The sequence below is a fragment of the Panthera pardus genome, unplaced genomic scaffold (genome assembly GCF_024362965.1).
Source record: "Panthera pardus isolate Hobbes unplaced genomic scaffold, ASM2436296v1 HiC_scaffold_8, whole genome shotgun sequence".
Taxonomy (NCBI): Eukaryota; Metazoa; Chordata; class Mammalia; order Carnivora; family Felidae; genus Panthera; species Panthera pardus.
In genome coordinates, this window is record NW_026527013.1 from 75,592,319 (window position 1) to 75,610,034 (window position 17,716).

At 45.6% G+C, this 17,716-nt stretch overlaps 2 long non-coding RNA genes and 1 gene segment (V, D, J or C); 1 reads left to right on the forward strand and 2 right to left on the reverse strand.

Moving 5' to 3' along the window:
* LOC109268035 (T cell receptor gamma constant 1-like) overlaps positions 1-17,716 on the forward strand; it is a 244,969-nt gene that overhangs the window by 115,337 nt on the left and 111,916 nt on the right.
* Positions 8,415-11,493, reverse strand: LOC128775596 (uncharacterized). The gene is made up of 3 exons (XR_008420419.1): positions 11,426-11,493; positions 8,840-10,158; positions 8,415-8,579 (listed from the first exon to the last, which is right to left on the reverse strand). It is a non-coding gene; the product is annotated as an uncharacterized LOC128775596 (long non-coding RNA).
* LOC109268037 (uncharacterized) lies at positions 12,403-14,997 on the reverse strand. Its single transcript, XR_002080431.2, has 2 exons — positions 14,556-14,997; positions 12,403-13,678 (listed from the first exon to the last, which is right to left on the reverse strand). It is a non-coding gene; the product is annotated as an uncharacterized LOC109268037 (long non-coding RNA).

Consider the following 17,716-nt stretch of genomic DNA (forward strand, 5'->3'; position numbering starts at 1 on the left):
GACACGTGTAAATCCATGAGATGGCATTGCCAGATTTTTCTCCAAGAGCGGGGCATGAATCAGGACTGAGGAGGCAAGGATGGGGGAGGCAAGGTTGGCTTTAGAAGCAAGGAAAGATCTTCTCAGTAAGATCCTTCTCAGTGTTATTTTATTATGTTCCCAGTATAAAGAACGATCAGATCCCAGAACCTCACTAAAGCACCCATGTTATAATAATTCAATGTTATCTTCTACATGGAAACAATAAACTCAAAATTTTCCTCTAAGTTTTGCTTCAAACACAACTATCCTTGAACTCTTTTTCACTCCCTGAGTTATAGATTTTTCACTGTATTTGTGAGTGTGAGAGCCATATGGTTATCATGAGAAATGGAAGAAAAGTCTTGTTACTGTACAATAACAAATGAGATAATAACCCCACAACTTTATGCAAAATTTTGTACATTTTCTAGATCAGTGGTTTGTAGAATGTTAACAAAGCTTGGTGAAATTTTTTTAAGTGTTTATTTTTTTGAGAGAGAGTTGGGGGGCGGTAGATAATGAACTGGGTAAGGGCAGAGGGAGAGGGGAACAGAGAATCTGAAGAGGGCTCTGTGCTGGCAGTAGAGAGCGCAACGAAGGGCTCCATCTTGTGAACCCTGAGATCATGACCTGAGCCAAAGTCAGACGCTTAAGCGACTGAGCCACCTAGACATCCCAAGTTTGGTGAAATCTAACAATTGCTATAGTTATTGCTTTAGATGTCATGACGCTACTATAGTCTCTGTGAATGAAGAACAATCTTGGAGGAAATACATATTTTGGTTTATTATCCTTGACTCTTTTCCTATGCACAATTGTTAGTTGTTTTTAGAATTAGAGCAACACTTTACTGTTGTTTGGAGGACGATGTCAGATGTGACTTTTATTTATTTATTTATTTATTTTTATTTTTTTTGAATTTTTTCTTTTTTAATGTTTATTTATTTTTGACAGACAGAGAGACAGACCACGGGTGGGAGAGGGGCAGAGAGAGAGGGAGACCCAGAATCCGAAGCAGGCTCCAGGCCCTAAGCTCTCAGCACAGAGCCTGACGCGGGGCTCGAACTCACGAACTGCGACATCATGACCTGAGCCGAAGTCGGACACTCAACCGACTGAGATACCCAGGCGCCCCAAGATGTGACTTTTAAAGAGTCCCTGAGCTCCTGTATTAGCTGAGATGGCTCAGGGAAGCCGTTTGGTTGTAATGGGAACTGACACTGTGATGTGCTGACCCTGTGCTCGCACTGTCCTGTGTGGAACCTCTTTCGGTCCCCAGCAACCCTATGAGAAAGATCTGGTAACGTTCCTGGATCGTGCTGTCAGTTAAGTGGCTGAGCAGGAATTCAGATCCAGGTTTTTATCACTCCAAAGGCCTTATGGGGGCCCCTGGGTGGCTCAGTTGGTTAAGCATCTGACTTCAGCTCAGGTCATGATCTCGAGGTTCATGAGTTCGAGCCCCGCATCAGGCTCTGTGCTGACAGCTAGGAGCCTGGAGTGTGCTTTGGGTCCTGTGTCTCCTTCTCTCTCTGTCCTTCCCCTGCTCATGCTCTCTCTCTCTCTCTCTCTCTCTCTCTTTCTCAAGCAAACAAAGAAAAACAACAAAGGCCTTGTGGTTTTCATCATTCTCCTATTCATTCATTCATTCATTATTCATTCAGCAAACCATTTTGCACACTGGACATGGCTTCCTTCCCAGGAAGCTTCTCATCAATGGAGAAGTAGAAAATTCAGGACACTTACAAAAGTCATTCAGTCCCCAACAGTGATAAGAATCGAGTGACCTAACTGAAAGAAACATCACAGATTGCGTCCTTGGGCTCCTAGCGCAGACCTTGCTGAGGACACAGATGCAGGAGACAAGTCCTGTATAGACAGTGGCCAGGTCCTTGGGAGCTAGAAAGGCGTGGGTATATGTTTTCGGGGGTGTGGCATAGTGGGAGGGCTTCTGTTCAGTGTCAGTGGTGCATTTCCATACAGTGGATCCCAGCAGGTGCAGTCATACAGCCCAGCACCTGCCTCATTAACTCGGTGTATCCTCAGGCTCGCTGGCAAATCCCTCTGTCCTTTCCTGGCTTCATTTCCTTTCTTCACTAACACTTTGTCTGTGGCCACATATGCATTTGAAGAAATACATAGAATTTGGTTTAGAGATCATCTTGGTTCCGGAAGATGGCGGCGTAGGAGGACGCGGGGCTCACATCGCGTCCTGCCTATCACTTAGATTCCACCTACAGCTGCCTAAAGAACCCAGAAAACCGCCAGAGGATTAGCAGAAGGGAGTCTCCGGAGTCAAGCGCAGACTAGAGGCCCACGGAAGAGGGTAGGAAGGGCGGCGAGGCGGTGCGCGCTCCACGGACTGGCGGGAGGGAGCCGGGGCGGAGGGGCGGCTCGCCAGCCAAGCAGAGCCCCCGAGTCTGGCTGGCAAAAGCGGAGGGGCCGGACAGACCGTGTTCCGACAGCAAGCGCGACTTAGCGTCTGGGAGGTCATAAGTTAACAGCTCTGCTCGGAAAGCGGGAAGGCTGGAGGACAAAGGGAGGGAGAGCTGCTGAGCCCCCGGACGGCAGAGCTCAGCTTGGCGGGGAACAAAGGCGCCAGCGCCATCTCCCCCGCCCATCCCCCAGCCAAAATCCCAAAGGGAACCAGTTCCTGCCAGAGAACTTGCTCGCTCCGCGCAAACACCCAACTCTGTGCTTCTGCGGAGCCAAACCTCCGGCAGCGGATCTGACTCCCTCCCGCTGCCACAGGGCTCCTCCTGAAGTGGATCACCTAAGGAGAAGCGAGCTAAGCCTGCCCCTCCAGCCCCCGTGCACCTTGCCTACCCACCCCAGCTAATACGCCAGATCCCCAGCAACACAAGCCTGGCAGTGTGCAAGTAGCCCAGACGGGACACGCCACCCCACAGTGAATCCCGCCCCTAGGAGAGGGGAAGAGAAGGCACACACCAGTCTGACTGTGGCCCCAGCAGTGGGCTGGGGGCAGACATCGGGTCGGACTGCGGCCCCGCCCACTAACTCCAGTTATACACCACAGCACAGGGGAAGTGCACTGCAGGTCCTCACCACGCCAGGGACTCTCCAAAATGACCAAACGGAAGAATTCCCCTCAGAAGAATCTCCAGGAAATAACAACAGCTAATGAACTGATCAAAAAGGATTTAAATAATATAACAGAAAGTGAATTTAGAATAATAGTCATAAAATTAATCGCTGGGCTTGAAAACAGTATACAGGACAGCAGAGAATCTCTTGCCACAAAGATCGAGGGACTAAGGAACAATCACGAGGAGTTGAAAAACGCTTTAAACGAATTGCAAAACAAAATGGAATCCACGATGGCTCGGCTTGAAGAGGCAGAGGAGAGAATAGGTGAACTAGAAGATAAAGTTATGGAGAAAGAGGAAGCTGAAAGAAAGAGAGATAAAAAAATCCAGGAGTATGAGGGGAAAATTAGAGAACTAAGTGATACACTAAAAAAAAATAATATACGCATAATTGGTATCCCAGAGGAGGAAGAGAGAGGGAAAGGTGCTGAAGGGGTACTTGAACAAATTATAGCTGAGAACTTCCCTGAACTGGGGAAGGAAAAAGGCATTGAAATCCAAGAGGCACAGAGAACTCCCTTCAGACGTAACTTGAATCGATCTTCTGCACGACATATCATAGTGAAACTGGCAAAATACAAGGATAAAGAGAAAATTCTGAAAGCAGCAAGGGATAAACGTGCCCTCACATATAAAGGGAGACCTATAAGACTCGTGACTGATCTCTCCTTTGAAACTTGGCAGGCCAGAAAGGCTTGGCACGATATCTACAGTGTGCTAAACAGAAAAAGTATGCAGCCGAGAATCCTTTATCCAGCGAGTCTGTCATTTAGAATAGAAGGAGAGATAAAGGTCTTCCCAAACAAACAAAAACTGAAGGAATTTGTCACCACGAAACCAGCCCTACAAGAGATCCTAAGGGGGATCCTGTGAGACAAAGTACCAGAGACATCACTACAAGCATAAAACATACAGACATCACAATGACTCTAAACCCATATCTTTCTATAATAACACTGAATGTAAATGGATTAAATGCGCCAACCAAAAGACATAGGGTATCAGAATGGATAAAAAAAACAAGACCCATCTATTTGCTGTCTACAAGAGACTCATTTTAGATCTGAGGACACCATTAGATTGAGAGTGAGGGGATGGAGAATTATTTATCATGCTCCTGGAAGCCAAAAGAAAGCTGGAGTAGCCATACTTATATCAGACAAACTAGACTTTAAATTAAAGGCTGTAACAAGAGATGAAGAAGGGCATTATATAATAATCACAGGGTCTATCCACCAGGAAGAGCTAACTATTATAAATGTCTATGCGCCAAATACCCGAGCCCCCAGATATATAAAACAATTACTCATAAACATAAGCAACCTTATTGATAAGAATGTGGTCATTGCAGGGGACTTTAACACCCCACTTACAGAAATGGATAGATCATCTAGACACACAGTCAATAAAGAAACAAGGGCCCTGAATGATACATTGGATCAGATGGACTTGACAGATATATTTAGAACTCTGCATCCCAAAGCAACAGAATATACTTTCTTCTCGAGTGCACATGGAACATTCTCCAAGATAGATCATATACTGGGTCACAAAACAGCCCTTCATAAGTTTACAAGAATTGAAATTATACCATGCATACTTTCAGACCACAATGCTATGAAGCTTGAAATCAACCACAGGAAAAAGTCTGGAAAACCTCCAAAAGCATGGAGGTTAAAGAACACCCTACTAACGAATGAGTGGGTCAACCAGGCAATTAGAGAAGAAATTAAAACATATATGGAAACAAACGAAAATGAAAATACAACAATCCAAACGCTTTGGGATGCAGTGAAGGCAGTCCTGAGAGGAAAATACATTGCAATCCAGGCCTATCTCAAGAAACAAGAAAAATCCCAAATACAAAATCTAACAGCACACCTAAAGGAAATAGAAGCAGAACAGCAAAGGCAGCCTAAACCCAGCAGAAGAAGAGAAATAATAAAGATCAGAGCAGAAATAAACAATATAGAATCTAAAAAAACTGTAGAGCAGATCAACGAAACCAAGAGTTGGTTTTTTGAAAAAACAAACAAAATTGACAAACCTCTAGCCAGGCTTCTCAAAAAGAAAAGGGAGATGACCCAAATAGATAAAATCATGAATGAAAATGGAATGATTACAACCAATCCCTCAGAGATACAAACAATTATCAGGGAATACTATGAAAAATTATATGCCAACAAATTGGACAACCTGGAAGAAATGGACAAATTTCTAAACACCCACACTCTTCCAAAACTCAATCGGGAGGAAATAGAAAGCTTGAACAGACCCATAACCAGCGAAGAAATTGAATCGGTTATCAAAAATCTCCCAACAAATAAGAGTCCAGGACCAGATGGCTTCCCAGGGGAGTTCTACCAGACATTTAAAGCAGAGATAATACCTATCCTTCTCAAGCTATTCCAAGAAATAGAAAGGGAAGGAAAACTTCCAGACTCATTCTATGAAGCCAGTATTACTTTGATTCCTAAACCAGACAGAGACCCAGTAAAAAAAGAGAACTACAGGCCAATATCCCTGATGAATATGGATGCAAAAATTCTTAATAAGATACTAGCAAATCGAATTCAACAGCATATAAAAAGAATTATTCACCATGATCAAGTGGGATTCATTCCTGGGATGCAGGGCTGGTTCAACATTCGCAAATCGATCAACGTGATACATCACATTAACAAAAAAAAAAGAGAAGAACCATATGATCCTGTCAATCGATGCAGAAAAGGCCTTTGACAAAATCCAGCACCCTTTCTTAATAAAAACCCTTGAGAAAGTCGGGATAGAAGGAACATACTTAAAGATCATAAAGGCCATTTATGAAAAGCCCACAGCTAACATCATCCTCAACGGGGAAAAACTGAGAGCTTTTTCCCTGAGATCAGGAACACGACAGGGATGCCCACTGTCACCGCTGCTGTTTAATATAGTGCTGGAAGTTCTAGCATCAGCAATCAGACAACAAAAGGAAATCAAAGGCATCAAAATTGGCAAAGATGAAGTCAAGCTTTCGCTTTTTGCAGATGACATGATATTATACATGGAAAATCTGACAGACTCCACCAAAAGTCTGCTAGAACTGATACATGAATTCAGCAAAGTTGCAGGATACAAAATCAATGTGCAGAAATCAGTTGCATTCTTATACACTAACAATGAAGCAACAGAAAGACAAATGAAGAAACTGATCCCATTCACAATTGCACCAAGAAGCATAAAATACCTAGGAATAAATCTAACCAAAGATGTAAAAGATCTGTATGCTGAAAACTATAGAAAGCTTATGCAGGTAATTGAAGAAGATATAAAGAAATGGAAAGACATTCCCTGCTCATGGATTGGAAGAATAAATATTGTCAAAATGTCAATACTACCCAAAGCTATCTACACATTCAGTGCAATCCCAATCAAAATTGCACCAGCATTCTTCTCGAAACTAGAACAAGCAATCCTAAAATTCATATGGAACCACAAAAGGCCCCGAATAGCCAAAGTAATTTTGAAGAAGAAGACCAAAGCAGGAGGCATCACAATCCCAGACTTTAGCCTCTACTACAAAGCTGTCATCATCAAGACAGCATGGTATTGGCATAAAAACAGACACATAGACCAATGGAATAGAATAGAAACCCCAGAACTAGACCCACAAACGTATGGCCAACTCATCTTTGACAAAGCAGGAAAGAACATCCAATGGAAAAAAGACAGTCTCAGGGGCGCCTGGGTGGCGCAGTCGGTTAAGCGTCCGACTTCAGCCAGGTCACGATCTCGCGGTCCGTGATTTCGAGCCCCACGTCAGGCTCTGGGCTGATGGCTCGGAGCCTGGAGCCTGTTTCCGATTCTGTGTCTCCCTCTCTCTCTGCCCCTCCCCCGTTCATGCTCTGTCTCTCTCTGTCCCAAAAATAAATAAAAAACGTTGAAAAAAAAAAAAAAAAAAAAAAGACAGTCTCTTTAACAAATGGTGCTGGGAGAACTGGACAGCAACATGCAGAAGGTTGAAACTAGACCACTTTCTCACACCATTCACAAAAATAAATGGATAAAGGACCTGAATGTGAGACAGGAAACCATCAAAACCTTAGAGGAGAAAGCAGGAAAAGACCTCTCTGACCTCAGCCGTAGCAATCTCTTACTCGGCACATCCCCAAAGGCAAGGGAATTAAAAGCAAAAGTGAATTACTGGGACCTTATGAAGATAAAAAGCTTCTGCACAGCAAAGGAAACAACCAACAAAACTAAAAGGCAACCAACGGAATGGGAAAAGATATTTGCAAATGACACATCGGACAAAGGGCTAGTATCCAAAATCTATAAAGAGCTCATCAAACTCCACACCCGAAAAACAAATAACCCAGTGAAGAAATGGGCAGAAAACATGAATAGACACTTCTCTAAAAAAGACATCCGGATGGCCAACAGGCACATGAAAAGATGTTCAACGTCGCTCCTTATCAGGGAAATACAAATCAAAACCACACTCAGATACCACCTCACGCCAGTCAGAGTGGCCAAAATGAAGAAATCAGGAGACTATAGATGCTGGAGAGGATGTGGAGAAACAGGAACCCTCTTGCACTGTTGGTGGGAATGCAAATTGGTGCAGCCGCTCTGGAAAGCAGTGTGGAGGTTCCTCAGAAAATTAAAAATAGACCTACCCTATGACCCAGCAATAGCACTGCTAGGAATTTATCCAAGGGATACAGGAGTACTGATGCATAGGGGCACCTGTACCCCAATGTTTATAGCGGCACTCTCAACAATAGCCAAATTATGGAAAGAGCCTAAATGTCCATCAACTGATGAATGGATAAAGAAATTGTGGTTTATATACACAATGGAATACTACGTGGCAATGAGAAAAAATGAAATATGGCCTTTTGTAGCAACATGGATGGAACTGGAGAGTGTGATGCTAAGTGAAATAAGCCATACAGAGAAAGACAGATACCATATGGTTTCACTCTTATGTGGATCCTGAGAAACATAACAGAAACCCATGGGGGAGGGGAAGGAAAAAAAATAAATAAATAAAGAGGTTAGAGTGGGAGAGAGCCAAAGCATTAGAGACTGTTAAAAACTGAGAACAAACTGAGGGTTGATGGGGGGTGGGAGGCAGGGCAGGGTGGGAGGGAGGGCAGGGTGGGTGATGGGTATTGAGGAGGGCACCTTTTGGGATGAGCACTGGGTGTTGTATGGAAACCAATTTGACAGTAAATTTCATATATTAAAAAATAAAAAAAAAAAAAAAGAAAAAAAAATAAAATAAAAAAAATTAAAAAAAAAAAAAAAGAATTTGGTTTAGAGGCTGGTCTGGCCTCTGTCAATAAGACTATATATTTACATTCTTCCTTAAGACACCTGTTTTTATTTGCCATACTAAAAATGCTGTGTTTCCTTTTTTCTTGGTAATGGATGGTAAGCGTCGTGTTATTAAAATGTCTGCATTTGTATCTGAAAAAAAAAACCCAAAAGCAACAATTAGTGAAATTTTGACACTTATTAAAATAGTACACATTTGTTCTCCATTAATGAAAAGCTTGGGGTGTGAGGTCCATACTTTCTTCCTGAAGAATTCAAGCTCATGGTGGAATTTGTCAACTTAGTTTGAATGACCATGTGGGCAGCCTCTGCCCACATGGGCGACTAGATTGTTGATGCTTAATATCACCTTTCTTCACTGAATGAAATGTCCCGTGGGTAGAGCCACTCACGCTGCCAAGGGAGGCCACCAGGATGAGCCAGGACAGGAGCAACATTCTGCCAGCACTTGTCAGGAGAGGTGGTTGAATATGGGGCTGATCACAGTGCAGATCTGGTGGCTGTCGCAGTAAGAAGAAGGGGTGCTCTGAGCACACAGCTAAGAACCAGAGGAAGAGACCCACAGTATTTACCCCAAATCATCCTGCAAAATAGGGCTGGTAACTCACTTCATCAGCAGATTTCTCTCATTACTGTGTGATTGTGACTATCCAATGATATAACTGTAAGGAAGCCATTTTCCTGTTAAAAGACTGAAATCCTTTACTGGTTTAGAACAGAGAGGGAGGGGCACCTGGGTGGCTCAGTGGGTTAAGCGTCTGACTTTGGCTCAGGTCATGATCTCACAGTTCATGAGTTCGAGCCCCGCATCAGGCTCTGTCCTGACAGCTCAGAGCCTGGAGCCTGCTTTGGAATCTATGTCTCCCTCTTTCTCTCTGCCCCTCCCCCACTCATGTTTTCTCTCTCTCTCTCTCTCTCAAAAATAAATAAAACATTAAAAAATATAGTAATTTGCAGCAGAAGATCTATGTCTGGATGCAGCAGAGGATCTATGTCTGGAACCTATGTTCTTAAGTAGGATACTTTTTCTCTTCCATTTAAACTTATTATAACATAGTATGTATGTGTAACATACATGTTACATACCACTCTGTAATAATAATGTGCCTACATGTATGCGCACACAGGTATGTATGTGTCTGTGTGTACGTATGTCTCTCAAGGCTCTAGAATGCACGGTTGAGGATTCATCACAGGAAGTACCCTGAATGTGCTTGCTCAGTACTGCTCCCTAAGATTCATCTATTCACACATCCGTTCAGCGAGTGGGTTCCGAGGCTGCATTACCCACCAGGCACGCGCAGACCCTGGCGAGGTCACAGAACCGCACACAAGGCTGCTCCTCCGGGCACTTGTATCCCAGCAGCACCAGCCTCCGTCTGCCTTCGTGTGGCGCAGCACCTGGCCCTCGAGTCCCGTCTGGGACCGCAGTCGCCTGCCCTCCCTCCATCCCAGTCCCCTCGTCATGCAGCCTGTGTCACCCAGACTCCCTGGAAATCTCAGGACGAATTGCTGAGGGTCCCTGACACACTCAGGTTGCTCTCCACAAGCCCAGACAGCGGCTGTCATCAGGAGGCGATCCGGTCAATGGGAAGCTGGTGCAGGAGGCTGCCATGGAAGCAGGGGCATCATCCATGCAGTTTCTGAGGTTTCTGATTTGTCTGGAGAATATTTGTCAGGTGGTGGGAACATCAATCCCATGAATCCATTTCTGGATAGATAGACAGGAGTAAATGGATAGAGACATAGGTGAGAGATGGAGATAGAGCTAGGGCTAGAGCCAGAGAAAAATAGAGATAGAGATAATGACATAGACACAGATACGTAGATAGAGATTGAGACGGAGACAGAGACAGAGATGTGGACACAGGTATATCTTGTGCAGATAGCAATATTACAAAATGAATCAAGGAAGGGTTTTTTTTTTGTGTGTAAATGTCCCAATTATTTCCTTCTAAGAAATGGAGGCAGAAGTGAAAAGGACAAGAAATACTGATAATTACTGCCAAGTCCTTCCTCCAGGCTGCACGTTAAGCATTTGGATTTCTAATCTCATAACCTCACACCATCCCTGGGGTGGGTGTTGGCATCTCTGCTCCACAGAAGAAGGTTCTGGAGAAGCTCCAGCTCACCTCCTCCTCTCACTTGCACCTGCTGGCTCCCTGGGGTTGATACAAATGCAGGCTTTTGTGGTTGTTGTTTTAGTACATTTCTCATGACTGTCAGTCTGTCTCTGTGCTCTGGAATTTAAAGTTTGGTCTACCGGATTCAAACAATACTATTTTCATTACTTCATTGACAATTATTTTTGCAGACTAGTTTATCTTTTTTAGGCTCAGGAAGCTTCATGGATTACTTTTGTAAAAACCCTGTATCTTGCCTACACAACTCTATGGAGTTACTACTTTCTAAACAGGGCCTCCCTTAGCACAGAAGTCTCCTTTTACTAATTAAAACACTGAACAACCTGGACAGAAAATTAGAAAAAGGCACTTTTTCCCAGGCTGACGCAGCCCTGCTCACGGCATAGAGGGTGGTGGGCATGGGATAGATTGTGGTCCCCACTGGTGCCCCCTCCCCCCTCACGCAGGCACCTTGAGCAGGGTGCAGTGGTTAGAGCAAACCCAGGCTACATCTCTGGTGCGTGGCAGGGGACGGGAGCGTCATCATTGCTGAACTCACACATGTCATCTCTTCCTCCTTCTGATGCTGGAGGAGGCACTAAGCTTACGAACTGAAGACAGTTTCCTCTGGTTTAGAACAGCCCCTTTCAGGCTAGTTCTGTCTCCTTTGTCCCCTTCCTCATCCTTTTGTCTCCTTGCCTCCTGCTCACCCCAGGATGTCATCACTGCACCCGGGAGGAGAGTTAGTTCTCACAATCTCCCTGCCGCCCTCTTCCAGCCCTTGGCCCCACTCTCTGGATTCAGCCTCTCCCTCTGAATTGTCCTGTGCAGTACCAGCCCCGAACCCACCCCTACCAACTCACAGCATGGCTTGGGATGCAAAGCTCCCACCTCAGCTTCTCATCCAGATCCCAGCTGCTGCCTCCTGTGGTCCCCTCGGCGCCCTGACCCTCTCACAGATGCTAAGAAGCATCTGGGTCACCAGCCCGTGCCGCCCGGAGGGACAGTCAGGGCTGGTTTGGGCTGGTCTGTGCCGATGTCTCCACTGTTGGTGGTGTTCTTCTAGGGCCGTGTTCCAGAGCTTGACATCAGGCAGATATTCTCAGGTTCTCTCCCCCCGCCCCCCCCGCCGTGTTTTGGGTTTCTGTTGAAGAAGTTTCTATCCTTTGCGGGGCAAGGCTCTCAGAGACAAGGGAACCAGAAAGTACCTTCACTTTCTCTCTCCCCAACATCTCACACCACATGCCAACCCCTAGCCTTTCGTCTCGGGGTGCGTGCAAACTTTGTGGACACCACGCCCCCACTTATCTGCATCTAGCACCAATAGTGAATTTCTGTGTTCCTAATTTGCTAGGCTTGCATACCAATGTATCAAATAGGAGATTGGGAAATTTAGAAAATCCCTTTTTTTTTCCAATTAAATTTGACTTTCAAACTCACTATCTCATGATTAACTTTTTTTTTTTAACGTTTATTTATTTTTGAGACAGAGACAGAGCATGAACGGGGGAGGGTCAGAGAGAGAGGGAGACACAGAATCTGAAGCAGGCTCCAGGCTCTGAGCTGTCAGCACAGAGCCCGACGCGGGGCTTGAACTCACAGACCGCGAGATCATGACCTGGGCCGAAGTCGGACGCTTAACCGACTGAGCCACCCAGGCGCCCCAACTCATGATTAACTTTTAAAATGAGCTTATTCTGGGCACAGCCACTGCCTGCTTTTGTGGATGGTATCTGTCAATGTTTGGTGTAACCTGAGAAAGGCTCCCAGTGACATGATGTATATGGGAAAATAAAACTCTGCCAGCTACAGATTTCCAAAGCATCATCCTCTTTGCACATTGTGAGTGTTTAAGTCTGGTTATGGGATTTTGAGTGCTCTCCGTGTATTTTCCCTGACACTTTCTGCTAAAACTAGCTCACTAAACAGAGAAGATATGTGATTTTTGTTAGCCTTTTCCCTTCCACTAGCAGGAAGGGTCCTGGGGCAGAATGTCCACAAAGGAACTCATTCAGATGCGTGCCCACTGTGACCCTTAGCCATGGATTCATGAGTGGCCCTCATAGTGTCCTGACCAGGCTCCACTGGGTAGGGCAGCAGGTCTGAGACAACCCAAATTTGCTCACAAATGCCGATGTATATTCTTGTAAAGTTAACAAACATTAAGCAAATTCAAAGTGGCCTCCTATTCCTCAGCTTATTTTACTTATTTGGTGGAAAACATAACCCACTTAAGTGACCATCTGCTTGATTTCTTCCTTTTGCTCCTCCAGATGGACTGTCCATCTTTCTTTACCTCATTCTGGGCATTACGAGGTGGACCCTCATGGACCGCATGGATGGGTTTCCTTATTCTCTGGTTGCTATTTGGAAGCAGTCAGTGGAAGCATCAGGAGGAGGCTGGGAGTTGGGAGCAGAGTGAGCTCAGGGTTCCCTCCTGACAGGTGGCCTTGGGTTGGCTGCATCCTCCCCTGGGGCCAACATATAGGGCCTTCTACCCCAGAGACAGAATTTGTGCTCGGGACCCAAGAGGTGTAGGTGGGAGTGGCCATTCCTTTTTATACCAATTAACCCACTAGAAGAATCTGTTTCTTTTCTCCCAGGGCCCTGGATCCACAGGTTTGGAAGTCTAGTGCCCAAGGAATGGAAATTGTTGTCAAATGATGAGGTCATGGTTCCTTTGAACTTCAACTCTCACTGGCCGACATTCAGTGGAAGTCACAACAAAGATGTCCATTAGTGCAGTCCGTGGGCGTTAGCCTCCTAGAGCACAGAGCAGGGTAAAGAAATGAGGAAAATCAATTCTAAGGGGAATACAGAAGGCATTCAACGAAGTCCACCCTTTATGCCCCTCAGCACCCACTCCTGTCCTTTGACCAGGAGGGACATCAGTGCCCGCAAAGACAGGGATACACAAAGTCTTAAGTGAAAGTCTATCTTCTCAGTCTCCTGGTGAAGATCACGTGAAGCCAATTTCTAGCAACCTTACACGGAAGGATGCAGATCATGTTTTCAGGCAGTAAAGGTGCCAGACCACATTTGCTGAATGCAGTCACAGCTGTGTGCATCACTGTGTGTAATACGCTTCAGAGGATTTCATTCCAGCATCTGCATTTGGGTAAAAGAGACATAAAGCAAGTCCTGAGCACTCTCTGTAGCACTTGGTATCTGTCCTCCACAGGGGAAAAGCCACACTCAGCCCAAGAAGCTGCTTTGAGCTCTCCAAGCATGAACCTTTCCTCTAACTTGGCTGATGGAGTCCGTGGGAATCGGGAGCAGAAAAAGGTGCTGTTTTGTCAAAGAAGCAAAGGTTGTGTGAGAGGAAGGGAGAAAAGTGATCAAGACAGAACTGGTTCCAGGTCTTTCTAACCATCAGATTGTCTAACCATCACCTGTTGTCTATAAGTGTTCAATATTACGCAGTGATTTTTAACATTCTAAGATGCGTGAGTTCTTTTTAAACTACATTTTAAAACAAAATTCAAAAGCAATACAAGATTTCTGTGAGACAGTTAGGGCTGAGCCCGTTCTCGGGGCTGAACATGAAGAAGACCTGATACAAAACAGTTAACGTGGATTTCCAGGCATGCCTGGAAATTTTTAGAATTGAGATTTTACCAGGTGGCTCTGAGGTAATGGACGTCAATGTTCCCACAATACTAGGATGTGTGGGCAACTGGTAACGGATACCATAACTTTGAAAATCGTGATTCTGAACATATTCTTAGACTTTATTCAGCATTAATTTGATAACATAATGTTGGTCCCATTATTTAAGGTCACTGTGACTTGCCCTCCTTGTGGCAGTACCAGGATATAACTGAACTTGGTTCTAGCCCTGTGGGACAGGATGGCCGAGCTGCCAGCGCGTGCCACGATCAAGGTTGGCTGCTCCAGTCTGACCTCCACAAGGCTGCTTGGAGGAAACCCCTGAGGCTCCCGGCCATCCCCCACACTGGGTACAGGGGAGGGAGTCCAGACTTACCGGGAAACAGGAGGGCGCACAGGATTGCAAGGAGACCCAGCTTGGCTCCAAGTCCTGGCAGGTGGACAGAAGCCCAGGGTGACATAGTGGCTGCACCTGCTGGGAGGAGACCACCTGGGTGAGTGGCAGAGGTCAGGAGAGGGTCTGAGCTGCTGCTTCCAGGTGGTGCCAGCAGATACTGGTGAGAGAAAGGAGGGAGAGTGGGAGGGAGGGGGAAGAGAGCAGGGGCGGTGCAGACCAGGGGGCGGGACCAGGTCCTGCGGTTCCAGGGTCAGATCCTCAGAAATGGTAAAGGCGGGGCCTTGTGAAGGGTCAGCTGAGGAACGTATCTGAAATGAAATTTAAAGAAATAAAGGGAGCATTGACTTCCGACTGAAATGCAGGTTCCTTTTCAGTTATGCCAAGTGTATCAGGGCACCCTGGATATATTTATGGTAATTAGTTATGCTAATTATAGGCTGACAGCCTGGAGGGAGAGGGAGACGGCCAGAAAGGGGACTTGGCGGGGCCAGAGGGTTGGGTCCTTCAGCACCCATGACCAGACCCAGCTCCTGAGCAACTCCATTTGGTAAAAACTGAAAGGGAGACATACTGAACTATAATCAAGATTCAAGTCTCAAGTGTCCCCAAGTGCAGGCTCTAATGTTGTGCTGAGCTGGTGAAGAGTTGAGTAGAATACTCTGCTAAAAGAATATTTCAGGGCCATCACTCAGACCCTCAAGCAGGTGTTTGTGCAGCTGTGCTAAAAATGTTAAGTGGAAAAGAGAGTGACAGTGGGGGAAACACGTACACAGCAAAATGGCAGGTGGGAAGAGTCTCCATATTAGGTAAGCAATGTAGGTGGGGAGAAATCAGGTGAACTCTTTTCTTCCTACTTTCTCTATTTTTTACATGGTCACCAATAAGGAAATCTTACTTTGGAGGAGAAAATCCACAACCGTCTATTGATTTATGAAAATAAATTTTATTTCACATGGTCCGCATTTAAAACTCTGTTTCTGTCATTATGGTTATCAGTGTTATTCAAATACTGCTCAGATTGAAGGTTCAAAACGGTTGGCCAAGACTCTTTAATAAAGCCTGTCCCAAATCTCCAGACAAGGACTCCTCTGAATGTGTCAAATGACAAAAGTAAAACAATTTATCTTGTACAGTGTGATGTCTTTTATTCAAAGGAATAATCCATGGATTGGGGCTTTCAGTGCCTCACACACAGCAGAGCACGCTTCCCCAGGGATTATGGGCAAGAGGGAGTTTTATGAACCTTAGATTTTCGATTCTTGGTGTTTGGGCACTGGCTGGGATGGAATAAATGGTGTTTCTGGTCAAGGGTAGCATTTACTGGGACGGGAAAGGTACCTAAGTCTAGGTTTGACTACATGGCACCCTGTGCTGGAGGGGCTCCATCTTGGGCTCAAAAATGTACGTCAACAAGTGACAATGGCTTTCGTTTCCTCTACCTCTCTTCTTGCTGTGGTGCATCTGTGTTCTTCTGTAAGTGGCACTAAAGGATCACATTTCTCCAACAGTGACACATGTTTAAAAAATAATAGAGGGAAACTCTGGAGCAGGGCAGAAAGAGTAGTCAAAGCTTTCACCCAACCCTCATGAGAAGAGTGGAGGGTTCTGATCAGGACCCTGCTGTCCCCAGGAAGAGAGAAACTGGGCAGCACTTGAGGGAGCAGGACATCCTGCCCTCCCAGGTCATCCCGCTGCTGCATGATGCTCTGATGGCCCCAGACCTCAGCCCCAGGGGAGAGGCAGCTGGGTCACAGCAGGTGTGGACTCAGGCAGACCCTGTGCAGAGGGCCAGGTGCTGAAGCTTGGACCTGCTCGGTTAACCTCTGAGAGGCTGGCGTGCTCGCCTCACCTGGGGCAGCTCCCCTCCGCCCAGCAGAGAGTCTGAGATCTCGTCCAGTGTGACTGCTTCCCTTGGTCACTTGGAATAAATGGATAGAGACATGATGTCAACCTTCGGTGAACGGGACAAACCTGAAAGCCCAAAAGAGGAAAGACATTGATATATTTTGATGAGTGGACTGTGGATAAAATATTTTCTTCAATCTTCCACTTATACCTTTATAACACTGTGTGTTGAATAAAAATTTTTTTAAAAAATCACGTCTTTTCTTAGATGAGTAACCTCTTTTTATTTTTTTTTAATGTTTTCATTTATTTTTGAGACAGAGAGAGACAGAGCATGCACAGGGGAGGGGCAGAGCATGCCTCACAGGGAGAGGGAGACACAGAATCCGAAGCAGGCTCCAGGCTCTGAGCTCAGCACAGAGCCTGACATGGGGCTCAAACTCACGGACTGTGAGATCATGACCTGAGCTGAAGTCGGACGCTTAACCGACTGAGCCACCCGGGCGCCCCAAGATGAGTAACTTCTCTTTAAAAACCAAGTCCTGAGCAGCATGCTGGAGAGTCCACTTTGCTATGAAACCCCAGAAGCTTAGACACTTAACAATGAATAGTGTAGGGGCCCAAGGCAAGCTTCCCCTGACGGCATAAATATTATTTTGCCATAAAGATGATTTTGAATTAAAGGTAATAAAACCCACCAGATGCAGGAAAATCTCTGTGCCTCGCCCTCAACTACAGCAAATTACACTGGAAAGGGGAGCCTGTGCCAGCAAGAGAGCTATTAACAGAGATTCCCCTTTACCTAAGGAACTTACCTGCATGATTGGGCAAGCTTTTTCTTCCAAACAGCTCCTCTCACCTTCCCGCTCCTGGCCCCTTTGTGTCCTCTGCTCTCCTTAGCTCCCCTAAGCTTCTTGTTGCCTCATTGTCTTTGGAATTTCCCTATGCTTATGCCTACTAAATTTGATTTTCTCCTATCAATCTGTCTCATCACTTTGATTCCAAGTCCCGCTAGAAGGACCAACAGGCAGAGGAAGGTCTTCCTTCCTGGCCAAAGAAAGCATTCGTTCCTGAGGTTTCATTGTTCCTCGTCATTAAAGATGAGAAAATAGCTCCCCGGTGCAGGTGGCCCATTCAATATCACGGGACCATGAGCAGCTGAGGCAGGATTCAGACACCCCCTCCCTCCTCTCTACGGTGGGCACTTCTCATTGAGTGGACCTATCATTTGTCATATCAAAACAAATAACTGCATCAGAGCGCCCACTACGTGTGAGGCACAGGACCAGGCCCCT